General features: G+C 29.1%; 1 protein-coding gene across 6 annotated transcripts in view; it reads right to left on the bottom strand.

Moving 5' to 3' along the window:
• The window catches only part of LOC113385117, a 113,164-nt gene extending 104,570 nt beyond the window's left edge, over window positions 1-8,594 (bottom strand). For 4 of the 6 annotated variants that reach the window (XR_003367966.1, XR_003367968.1, XR_003367970.1 and 1 more), the window contains exon 1: window positions 8,416-8,594. The gene's annotated coding sequence lies outside the window, so the exon portion shown is untranslated. Of the gene's footprint in view, window positions 1-8,409 lie in introns of all 6 variants that reach the window. The other 2 variants (XR_003367967.1, XR_003367969.1) reach the window with 1 other exon arrangement.
• Window positions 8,595-13,392: the final 4,798 nt, after the last annotated feature.

The raw sequence follows: 13,392 nt of genomic DNA, 5'->3' as shown, positions 1-13,392 counted from the left end.
ATCTTTTGCTATAGATTTTTACAGCTGGAAAACTGAGATGGAACAGAACAGTATTACGTCATATGTGAAGGACAGCTGCACCATTCAATATTATAATTGCCATCGATCACACAGTCACCAAACAAAGGAAACATGTTTGAGGGATAGCAAAAAAAATTGGGCATGCTTGTCCCTCACGAATTATGTGCAAGGTGTATAATGACGGACATGTTGAAGTTGGAACACACATGTGGGACATGAAAATCTGACAAAATATATGCACCAAATTATAGCTGGCGTGGTAGATGATGACTTCATTATAAACAACGTACGTGAAGCTTGTTGTTAATAACCTTTGAAGTGTTATATTTTATCTATCTATAGCTCCAATTTTGAGTGGTCTGAGTTTTCAATTAAAGTAGAATAAACTAAAAGATTCTAAAAATGAAAAAACAAATAACTATATTTGATTATAAATGGATCATTATCCTGAAACAGCATTGTGCTGATAAATAAATATTCTACTTTGGCATCACTATATATTCAAAAGAAGTAAATATACTTTAATATAATGTATCTCACTATTAATTATTTTGCTAATAATGAATTGTTCGACTAAATTTTAACTATATCATGATTCTGACTAAAATGGAGTAATATTCTGAGATTTTCTTGTGTGATATAGCTTGTAATGATATATTATTTATGGTGTTGTGATTTTTATTCACCTAAATGACTTTATCTGTAACATAACTCTCTACTTATGTGTTCGTTTTTTGCATTTAATGCTGTAACTAATTTAATTATCTTAATAATTAACTATTATTGATGTTTCCTTTATTTGCATAATTCATTTAAGCCATTCATTCAAGTTATGGAAATGTGTTTCAAATTGTAAATATATATACATTATATAGCTTTGCCAGTATCATAACACACTGCTTATGTGTGCATTTTTGTATCTAACGACAAATAATTTAATTATGTTAATTAAATGTGATGCTTATCGCTAATTGCTTTATTTGCATAAATATATTTATTATACCATGCTTTAACAATATTATGGAAATAGGTTTTAAATTGTAAATATATGTATATTAATATGTTCTATAATTCAATAAATTTTTATTATTATAAATGAATAGTTTTTCTTCTTTTATAAAAAACAGTATATTTTTGATAAAAAAAAACAATGCTAAAGCTTATGTTAACGCATTAATCTTTTATTTGTTGGCCAAAATTAGGTTCAATTTTTCAATACCATACGTACTGTTAATTTTATAAAAAGGTAAGAAATAATTTCAAATGCCTGAGCAAAACTTTGTGGCACCTTACAGAACTCCACCTTATTGATTGAGAATTTAACAAATTTCAGCTATATAAATGCACGTCACAACTATTTCGACAGATTATTATTCACATTTTTATATGACAAGAACTTTTTCGGAGAAAACAGTTGTACGTTTATTTAACTTACTGAATAAAACTTCTTATATAAGTACTACATTTAACCACTTTCAGACTTAATATGATTATTACTATATACTATGACAGTACTGAATCCTCTACGTAATATTATGATCGTAGAGAAAAATTAAATATATATAATATATTAATATACATTAATATATGTGAGCTGAAATTAAATTGTAACTGTCACATTGACGTCTATGAACTGTCATTATGTACTAGGGTTATTTACACTTTTATATTGGTACGCCATCTCTCGGTTTGTCATCTCTTCATGAAGTGTTTCGTCGTGTCAAAAAATGGCCGCCAGTGACTGTATGAGGAACCGTGTGGTTATGTGACGGTTTCATTGCTTAAGGGGGTATTCTACTGTAGAATTTTGAAAAAATCGAAAAAAAATTTTTTTCATATTTTCAAAGTTTAGTTATTCAAAAATATGTTATTAAAAGGATTTTTTAAAATTACGATTATTTCCTGAGTTATATCCGTTTTAGTGACGTGGCCTCGGTTCGGGTCCGACCGAGTCTCAAAACTTTGAACGCGTTTTTCTCGGAATTGCTTTTTTCGAGCTGGCGGTAAGGATATCTCGAGTTCTAATGAACCGATTTACTTCAAATTTGGAGAGGATCTTCTCTATACATTGCTTTATCGCATGGACCTCTCCCAAAACTATAACTTTTCATTTAGTATTTTTAAAAAATTCGGAATTGTTAAAAAAAACATGAAAAAAAATTTTTTTTTTCAAACTGCCGCCATTCAAACAAAAATATTTTTTTTGACTTATCCAAGGTTCATACGATAGCGACATCTATAATAATTAAGAATCCATCTTTTTTTTATGTTTCGGATCACCAGGAGGGTTGGAATCATACCAGTGACTCATACCAGTGTTGTTATTTTCTATTATAAACTAAAAGCTCTGCTCACGACACCAGGAAAAGGTTGGACGGATCTAGCACCCCATTGGAGAGTGAATCAGTCTACATTTGGAACCCAACCCAATCCAATCAACACCCCACAACAACATCACATATCATTTCATGGTGTCAAGCGGTGGTTTTACCTCGTGGTGAAGTGCAGTGTTGAGTGTGCTGTGAGTGTCGAGCAAGAAGCTGAGTAGCAGAAATTTTGCATCCGGCGCTGCAGCAACAGCTGAAAACCAGCAGGATCAGGACTGGCACGAAGTACCAGAGGCATTAAAGGTGGCGGCATACCAAATAACACCGTGAGAAAGGGGACTCTACGCAGAGGGACAAGACTCTCCCCAAATCGACACAGACTACTCGATTAAGGCTCACTCCCCAAGTAAGAAAAACCAATCCTTCTTTTGGCAAAACTACACATCCAGATCAGAACATCATAGTCTTAAATTTTTTTTATATTTTTTTTTAAGATTTGGTTGTCAATTAGAATATAAATAACAGTATTTTGTCAATTTGAATATTTTATTAAGTATTAGGATTTTGGTTGTACTTGGGTAACATTTTTGTAACAATGGGTAGTTCGATTATTATTTACACCACTATAATTTTGTTGACTTCACGTAACCATCAAGGTTAAGTTCAAGTAAATATTGTTAACTAAGCATTTTTAACAAAAACAATTACGAGCATTGCCAGGTCCGAATTTCATAACAGAAATATTTCAAAGTAAAATAATTGTAAAGATTAGTAACAAAGTCATCAAGTAATAATTTAAAAGACGCAGAAAGTAATATTGAAAAGTTAGTGACTCTAGTTAATGACTTTGAGTATCCTATCAAGAGTAAATTTACATCTGTTGATCTTTCATAACGTCGCGATTTTTAATGTGGCTTTAAATGACAGTATCAGGGCGAAATGCCTAAAGGATTTAGTGTAGCCATTGTGCCACTTTTCAGGCGATAATGCCAATCCTTCATTTCAGATAGCCTAATATTAAATTGTTCAAAAGAAACAATAGATATCTGACAAATAAATAATTAATAAGGGTAGGAAAAACCCGAATGGAGACTCGTAAGGTTAGTGAAAACCGCGAGATCTTAAATATATTTGACGTAATTTTGATGACTTATAAGAGACTCATAAGTTTCAAATAAATTTATTTCGTTATTTTCGTTTTAGGACCAAAACACGCTCGTTGATTTTATCGAATTTATTAAATCTTGTATGAGAATAATTTCCAAATGTTGAATTTAATTTAAATGTTGAATTTAGAAATAATTTTACAAATATTACATAAGAATGAAATTTTAATCTTGAATATTACATTAAATGAACTTTGAAGTTTGGTGTGAAATTAATTGAACTTGAAAACGCAAATTTCAATAATAATTAAATTTAATCAACTGCGCATACCACAAAATGTTACAGAAATGAAGGGGATAAATTTAAATTAATGTCAATAATAGCAATGTAACTAGCCCCATAGAACAGAATTATAAATTGAAAAAAAAAAATAGGAAAATAGAAAAAGTCCATGTTTGAATTATTGGTACTAAATGATTTCATTTTAAATTCATTTCAATTTGTTGGCGTTATATTGAACGTAAAATGTTTCCTAAATTTTCTCTACAATTATAATAAATTTTATTTTGAAAATTAGTAAGCAATTGAGTAAATTTGTTTCTGTCTAGATTAACGATAATAATATCTTTTCTAATTATTTTTTTATATAATTGTTCATACTAAATTGTAATTTCGATTATTTGCGGTAATAGTATTAGAAGTGTTTGTCATGTTTTTATTTTGAAATTTGAGTAAAGAAGTATCACGTAACATTCGGTTTCAAATTTTAACAAGGCACGGAATACAATTTTGCTTATGATGTATTAACTTCGTGAATTTTATGAATCTTGATGTATTTTACAACACCTTTATTTCATTATTATTTAAAATTTTTGTAAAGTATTAATTAGCGTCATATTTTTATTCAATTGAAATTCCATAAATTTGATATTTTGATTTTGCTTTTTAAATAATTTTATCGTAATTTATTTTGTTTTATTTGGCATATTAATATTTTCATAGTTGTGTTTTTATTTTTATTGATAATAATTATGAATAACTATGAATTTCGAGCGTTCAAAGCTGATTTAATAAGACCTGTAACAAAAATAGAATTTCTATCACCACCTTTAATTATTTATTCACTTAGAACAAAAGTAATTTTGATGCATAGTATCAATAATTCACATGGAAATAAAATACAGAAAAAAAATAATAATAATTTGTATCAATTATTCTGAAATTGAATGGCCACTCATTTTTTATTAATATTGACATTCTAAATATGATAATTTCAAATTAATACTTTTATATTGTATATTTTTATAGTACAAATAGAATGCTCAAAATAAAATTTGAAAATAAAATCAAGAGGGCCTACAGAAATGTATTAATGTAGAAATATGTGACAACACACAATTATTAGATTACAAGACGAATTATCACTATCTTCCATTTCTATCTAGATGTAATGCATCAGAATGGCAACAAGTGTGCAAGCTATTTTTTAAAATTTTCGAAGATTGATGCAGGATTCTCATATAGTTAGAATTCAGTTAGAAATAATCGCGCGATTTTTAAACATCCTATTAAAAATATTGAACTGAATCTGACGCAGAGTATTTTGATCATTATTTGAAATTCGAATTAAATAAATAAAATATCATACAAAATTAAACAATTTATGATAATATTAAATTTTTTTTAAAAAAAAGAGAGATCTTGCACCTTGTTAATATTCTTATGCAAATATAAAAGTTGATTTTATTATTTTACTATCATAGTAGAAACTTCATTATATATCTTCTATTATAAACTATAAGCTCTGCTCACGACACCAGGAAAAGGTTGGACGGATCTAGCACCCCATTGGAGAGTGAATCAGTCTACATTTGGAACTCAACCCAATCCAATCAACACCCCACAACAACATCTCATATCATTTCAATACATATATAATATATATATATATATATATATATATATATATATATAAGGCAAAGGCAAGTCCAGCCGTTACTGAGATAAAGAGCAAAGAGTGCGAAAATAGAAATCGAGTTTTTGAGAGAACGGTGCATCCGATTTTTTGTTTATTATTATCTCTTTTATTTACAACTGTCCAGTAAAGAACATTCAATAAATTTGATGAATTTACAATAGTCGGCCGAAAAGGGACAATGTATACTACAAGGGCATGTTGGAAAAAACAAATCAGTAGTTGTTTTTGCATTCGATATAAAATTCACAATATTTTATTGATAACTAGCTGACCCGGCAAACGTTGTTTTGCTAAATAAGGTATATTCTAAACCATTTCTAGAGAATCAAACATATTAATACTTTAAGTGCATAAGGATGTGTTGTTTGAATGCTGTATACAATTAGGTATTATAAAAACAATAAACCCCATTAGTTTGTCTATATTTTGTCAATACAATCAAACTGCAAGTTTTATACACTTTCTATAGAAAGCATCGTATAATCCAATCCGAGTCTTTTTTGGTCTTTCGGCTTATTAATTACGTTTCAAGTTTTTCAGATTCTTTTTGAATTCTGGATTTTGTGTATAATTGTAAATAATACTACTGAGCTTATACCAAATTTTTAAATTTTTGCGAGGAGAGATAAAAAATGAATTAAGTATTTCTTCTTTGACCTGCTTTTGAAAAGTTTCAAGTTACATTCGATGAATTAAAGTAAATTTAATAAAAAGTATATATGTAGAGCAGGGCGAGACACAAAGGTCCAATTTGACTTTGAGCAAATGTAAACTATATTGTGAAAACCATAACAATTATATCACAACAAATAACACACATCAAACGAACAATTATCTGACTACGTTCAGTAATATGACTTCTACTATCCTATATGCGGGGTAACTTGTACCGGGCAGGTGGCAAAAGGTTTAAAGCCTTATTATAATTTTAAAGGTATTTCACAAAATAATTACATTTTTAACTAATGCTAAAACTACCAACGGAAGAAAATACTTTTATTATGGATTTTCAAAGATTACCGTTTATCTCCCCCATTTCAAAGATTATCGTTTTCAAATCAAGTTTGTAGCTGGCTATACATCTTTTTTCCTCTACTTTCAAATATTGTTGTTAAACAATGCTTAACTTAACTGATTTTTGGCACATCGGTGGTGGACCTTTTTAATCCCGGACCTTCATATATTACTATCTATTCTGCGATAAATTCTGGGAAATTATAACTGGAAAAATGTTATTCGACAAACTGTTCATTTGATCGATACCAAATTTAGGTTCTGAATTTAAATAACATGAATAAAAAATAATATAACCTAGAAAATGTTTTATAAGTACCAATGAGTATATAATTATACAAATGAGATCTTTCAAAGCACCGTGTTCGAGAAAAATATGCCAAAAAGTGCATTTTCATATTAACATATCAAAATAGTTTATATTTTGAGTCTCTAGTAACACTTGCGGCCCGTTTACTAACGTTTTTGTATTTAAATAAAACTACACACAAAACTACTTTCTACAAATTTATCATAATTAAATAATATTCGCGTAAAACATCCTATTAAACGTAATTGAACATCATCTGTCAAAAGCGTTTGACATTTCACGAAATTGCCACCGTCCATTGTTTTATTCAAATGACGCTTCTACAAAAATTTTCAAATTAAAAATGTAAATTTTCTACGCGGATTTGAAATAATTTCTCACCTTTTGGACTTTCTCTGGATTGGCACGAATTTTTCAAGACTAAGACTGGCCAAATCGATTCAGCCGTTTTCGAGTTTTATTCAGACATTTGAAAGAGAGCTCCATTTTTATATATAAGATTATATAATTTTAACTATTTACTTATTGAATCCGATTTGAATGATCTGAAAAGCATTCAATTAGTAATAATTGGGAAAAGGTTATTAGTTTTTGGCAAAGGCAGGCCCAGCCATTTCGAAGATACAGAACTAAATATACAAAAAATGGCAGTTTTTGAGAGAAATAAGCATTCGATGTGAATGATTCAAAAAACATTCTGCTTGTTTTGACAAAACAATTGCTTTTGAATAAAAAGTTCATTTAATTTTGTAGATCGAAAATAATTCAGATTTCAATTTTAATTCTGGCTAAAGTTCCAAAGCACACTTAAATACTTTAAACAAATATTTTTGACTTTGCTATTCAGTTCATATAATTCTTATAAATATTAGACAATGTTACAGTATTTATAATAGACTATCTGAAAACATTTAATATTCGTCTAACATTTCATTACGGTACGGGAAGTTTCTGCAATTTGCCTTAAGGCACGATGCCATACACCACTAGTTTTTAATTAGTTCGTTCTACGTTTTAATGGAAGATCTAGTTTAAAAAAATAAAATTATAAATATCAATAGCTACAGTAAAACTTAAATAATATTAATAATAATATGTATATATATATATATATATATATATATATATATATATACCTAAGTCTGTTTTTACACGGAGATTGGTTCCAGAAGAATCCGTGTAAAAAAAAAAACGTGTAAAAAAAGACATTGATCTTATACAAAAATGGGTGATTTGTTCCTAATCTCTAAAACCTATTAAAATTAGTGAAAAACAAGAATTTTCAGGGTATTCCCCTAAATGAGTGCTATTCATATTTGCTTTGACCAGTAAAAATTGTTTGTACGCGCTAAAGGGGAATTCACTTAGATCTTTAAGCTAGTGTTCGCAAACTATCGATACTATCGATGGTTTCAGACTTTTTTCTTTCATAAATACTTTTTTGTGATATGAACATACTTCGCAAAAATTAAATTTGACAAAAAAAATTAAGTACATAAAATTTTAAATCGTGCTAATTGGAATAAAATCGTGTAAAAAAAATTAAAAATATTCAATTTTCAAACCGTGTTATATCAAAACCGTGTACAAAAAGACCGTGTAAAAACAGACTTAGGTGTACATATATTGTTACTTGATAATACTAAGCTTACAATTACCATGACCGCTGTAGGTACCATCACGAATTACATCGACTGAATTCTAATGAACTTTACACAATAACTGGACATATTAAAAGCATTTGACTGACATTGTTTAATACAAAAGAATGACTTAATAAATCTATGTAGATACAAGTATTGATATCATAATGAAGCAGCACTACAAACTGTGCGTATTGATGCGTACGTAGTACTACTCTTCAACGTTACAGGTTGTGCGCCTGCGTCAAACTCTGTTCTACTCAAGAAAGATAATCGTTCGACTGTGCACCTGCATTGTAAGCATTACAGATCATATCTCACAAGCTTCTAAAACTCCTTCTCAATACATATATATATATATATATATATATATATATATATATATATATATAAATTTAAAAGCCGAATTTGACTCCGCTTCAGAGAGTAGTTATATCCGTTAAACAATTCCGACGACTCCGACAATTTCGAATCCTAACAAAGCTGAAATGCTCAACACAAATCGCTCAGAGCATGACTGCAGCGCCCATGCAGCGCCGTAATAAATATGAACTAATTGTGGCTATCATTGTGTGGTTTTCATGGGTTTTATATGTTTGTTAAAGAAAAAAGATATTAAATATTTGTTATAAATAATAATAAACGAGATACAGTAATAATGTGAACGCTGAATGTTTATTGAAATTATTAAATTTACTTCAACGTACTTAAAACATAATTAAGTATAATGATTAATTAAATAAAGAAATGCAGTAAACATTTTTAAGGTTAAGTGCCTTAAAGCTTATGTCATAATCTCGGAATAGTTCTTAATAAAAACAATATAATAATGATAAAAATATTTTATCAATAGAATAAGTAAATAATAAATTAATTTACTCATTTTTTTATTATTTTTGGTCAAACTAAAGACTTACAATAGACATTATTATAAAGACATGATTTGATTTCATCATCCATCAAATAAAATTGCAGGAAAAAAAACTACATTAAATTTTCGAGGCTTGTAAATTGAAGGAAATATTGTTGGCAAGTAGGTAGGACTCAATACCTCGTCCGATTTTTTCCTCTAATGAAATGTTAACTGCAAATGCGATCATAGGGTTTGGGAACCCACGGCGGTAATCCATCAACACTACAAATATATATTTTGCATTATTTCAGCATTGTATTAATTAAACTGTTTGCAAAATAAACATTTTAGCGCTATGTGATAACTTTTATTTTTCTTTTAATCATAAAATTACAATTATTATATAATAAAATGTAATTAACATATAGATAATAGTTATACATAATCAATATACAATATATAAATATATATTTTTCATTATTTCAGCCTTGTATTAATTACATTGTTTGCAAAACATTTTTTTCTAGTAAGCATTAAATTTTGATAATTTAACAATTTATTGACTTATAATTTTTCTTTTTGCTAAACATAACAATTTTACAACTATTCATAGTACTCCAAATTGAATTTTTATAACAATAAGGTTATGATACTTACTTTATTTTTTTAACCACTGCGATCCACTTTTCCCGTTGATTTTCTTCTCACTTAGCTGTAGAAAATGTATAGAATTTGCAGTCATTTTTTCTGCTAGTATTTCTACAAACCACTATACAACAGCTTTGGTGGCTCATTTTTAATTATCTTATTTAAATTTGAAATAAACAAATATTTTATGTGTTTTTGTTTAAAATTGCGGTTACAATAGTTACATTCAATGCTCAAAGTAGCCACTACGAACGCTTCGGTCGATTTGACTTCCCCTTCCATGCCTTCGCACATAGCCAATTGTACACTGTGTTGTTCATATACCCACGGGACGTCTCAAACCCAAAGGACTCGAGCAGGCATAACGCACGGTTCACGAACATGTCGCTCTCATACGCGCACGGCTTGAGACCTCTAAATATATATGTTTGTCCCTTTCTCTTTCGTCGCGTCGGTTTAGCGTTCTTTAAGGTTAGCGTTACGCTATATGTCGAATTATCATAGTTTTTGAGTAATTGAGTAATAATAGTGAAAATTTTATTTGTTCTATATAATTATATGAGCGTGTGTTATAAATAATTAATATTATTTATCAAAATACTCTAAAATTGAGTAATAATTGTGGAAATTTGATGTGTTCTATATAATTATATGTGCGTGTGTGTTACAAATATTGCAGCCGTGTTTGAAAGAGGATTGACAAAGAAGAGCATTGAAAGAGTTGGTTTTAAGGTTTGACTCGAACCATACTCAAAAGTTAAATTAAATATTTTTTGAAATGCTTTCTACTATGTTTATTGGAGGAGCTTCAACTTGTGGAGGCTATTCTTCTGAGCAAAGATATCAAAACACAATTGGTAATCAAAAGTTTATATAGATTTATTTTTATTTGTTAACTTTATCATATACTAAACAAACTTTTTCTTTAGATTCTGTATTTAGCCATCAGAGTCCAGCTATGAAAATCCATTTTTGATGATGGTTTGGCCAAAGAATTTTGCTAGGGACGAGGAAAGGGCAAAAATATATTTTGTGATCTAGTGCCTTGCGATGTCATCACAGGTAATTTATATATCTTATACTTATGATGTGTTGTAAATTATGAATAAAACTAATATATAATTAATTCCAGGAATTGCTTTGAAAAATTTGCCGCATGAGACATAGTTTGCTGTTTCAGAGGCTGCAAAAAGCTGGCTGCGACATTCCAATAAAAATTATACAAGGTATTTTTGTGAGATGTGTACTATGTTTTTCCTATTTACAAAAAAATCATGATTATTGACTGGTTAGTTGTATCAATGTTAGTGCAAAATTTGTGCTGTGTACACATTTTTAGATATAAAAAACCAAGTTTAATATTCACTCGTAATGACATCAAATTGTGTCGATATATTTGGAATTAGAGATTATTTTATAAATCTGTGTCTATTTTGATTGATGTATCGCTCTTAAAGAACTTACTCATATATATATATATATATATATATATATATATATATATATATATATATATATATATTTTTGAATATTCTTGAATTTGATGTTGATATATATGTTTAATTTGAGTTTAATATTCGGGCGTAACATCAATAAAAATAGTATGAGTTTTTTTTTTTTTTTTAAATTTATTTATTTAAAATCCATACGTTTCGGCTAGCATCTTAGCCATCATTCAGTGGTAATCAAGTTAAAATTTTGTATCCTAATATAGCATATGAAACCATTATTAATCCATGGTATGAGTATGTGCACATTGATAAGATATGTATTTTTTAACACAAACATCACAAATGGTAAAACACACTAATAATCATGATAACTTGACAAGTTGTCGAAACTATGTATTTACTCTTCGGAGTTTAGGATAGAAAAGGATAGAAATCTATCCTAAACTCCGAAGAGTAAATACATAGTTTCGACAACTTGTCAAGTTATCATGATTATTAGTGTGTTTTACCATTTGTGATGTTTGTGTTAAAAAATACATATCTTATCAATGTGCACATACTCATACCATGGATTAATAATGGTTTCATATGCTATATTAGGATACAAAATTTTAACTTGATTACCACTGAATGATGGCTAAGATGCTAGCCGAAACGTATGGATTTTAAATAAATAAATTTAAAAAAAAAAAAAAAACTCATACTATTTTTATTGATGTTACGCCCGAATATTAAACTCAAATTAAACATATATATATATATATATATATATATATATATATATATACATAGCTGGGCATTAACTCGTTAATCCGTTAATCGTTAATTAACGAAGTTAACATTTTGATTAACGGATTAACTTTTAAGTTAACTTTTAAAAATGTTAACGGACACGTTAACTTCCGTTAAAATGCGAGAAGTCCGTTAATCGTTAATCCAATGCCTACTATTTACCGCACGGCACAGCTTTAGCCAATGCCTTATTAAACGGCATAGAGAAAAGATTTGGACTACTCCTGAATGATGAACAGTGCCAACTTGCCGCGGCATTTCACCCAAAGTTTCGGTTAATGTGGCTGGAAACGTATGACAGCAGTAGAGAGGAATGCAGTAAGAAAATGCACGGAAAAAAAGGTAGAAGATGCCTTATGACAAGAAGCAGCGAAAAATTCGAAGGACAGAGATAGTTTAAGTGGCGGAGGGAGCAATGCGAGTAACAACGATGATGACGAGACGGAAAACTTTTTCAATTCTGTCACTCGGTCTATAGAAAAACCAAAGAACTCCAACTCTTTAGAGAATATAGCGCAAAGTCTCGTTAAAATGTGGCTGGATATGAAATCAAAAGACTCGTTCAACGATGCTGCATTCCTCGAGGAACAGATATTCATAAATCTATTTATTAAATACAATACTGCTATACCCTCAAGCGCTGCATTTGAACGTTTGTTTTCCACGGGTAAAGACATTTTGACACCAAATCGAGCCTCGCTTTCAGACGAGAACTTCAACATGTTAATGTTCATGAAGGGGAATATGCACCTTATGCCCGACGCTTAACCCGTCGCGCGTTTCCTATTTTTCGCAAAAACTAGCTGTAAATGGAATTCTGTCTTAAGGCAATTAAGGCATCGTTCCTTAAGGCAAATTGCTGGTACTTTCCGTACCTAAAATTATTATTTTTTTAAAAACGATTAACATTTTTGAAAAAAATTTACTTCGAAAAAATAAGATTTTTGAGAAACTATAAACTATTGGACAAAAAATTAATTTTTTTTGAAAAAAAAAAGTTTTCTTTATTTTGACATATTTTGGAAGATCTGAACTTTTTTTCAAAGCAATTTTACTGCTTTAGGACTGCATAGAGACAAAATATAAAGCGCGTAAGCGTCGCTGTCTAAAGGATAAACATTGGTACGAAACCCATAGGAATGTAAATAAAATTTATACTTATTGTTAAAATCTCTATAAAATATCTGATAATTTGATGTGAATATGTCTAATGATCATTTTGACCGCCAAATGGCATTTTTTTTTACT

This window comes from Ctenocephalides felis, unplaced genomic scaffold (genome assembly GCF_003426905.1).
Source record: "Ctenocephalides felis isolate EL2017-DRISC unplaced genomic scaffold, ASM342690v1 CF-g0.4_SCAFFOLD_03571, whole genome shotgun sequence".
NCBI lineage: Eukaryota > Metazoa > Arthropoda > Insecta > Siphonaptera > Pulicidae > Ctenocephalides > Ctenocephalides felis.
The sequence above is the reverse complement of the archived record's forward strand: the minus strand, read 5'-3'. Positions and strand labels throughout refer to the sequence as shown.